We start from the raw sequence: 402 nt of genomic DNA on the forward strand, positions 1-402 counted from the left end.
TTCTAATGGCTTTTTTTTATTGAATATCCGAAAGTTCCTCTCAATCTGTCTTTCTCTCTCCTGAGCATTCCTTCAAGTATTTTTATGTATCGCATTGTGCTTTTGTGTTTGATCATCGTCATCACACACGCAGGCACGCACGCACACTCAACAGCAAATTCACTTTTTAACAAATAAACATTAAAATGACGCAGATTAGTGATAAAGGACATAATAGTGATGGAAGAAAACCGGTCTTCATAATCATGCACAGTTCTTATGGTGGACATTTAAAACCAACCATATTCCTCACAAAATATGCCAACAGTTTCCAACAAAATCTTCACGCTCAGCCCTATTGAAACGCTGCAACAACAGCTGTTCAGAACTATAAAAACCGATCTCATAAATGATGTTCATTGT

The sequence above is a fragment of the Littorina saxatilis genome, linkage group LG12 (genome assembly GCF_037325665.1).
Source record: "Littorina saxatilis isolate snail1 linkage group LG12, US_GU_Lsax_2.0, whole genome shotgun sequence".
Taxonomy (NCBI): domain Eukaryota; kingdom Metazoa; phylum Mollusca; class Gastropoda; order Littorinimorpha; family Littorinidae; genus Littorina; species Littorina saxatilis.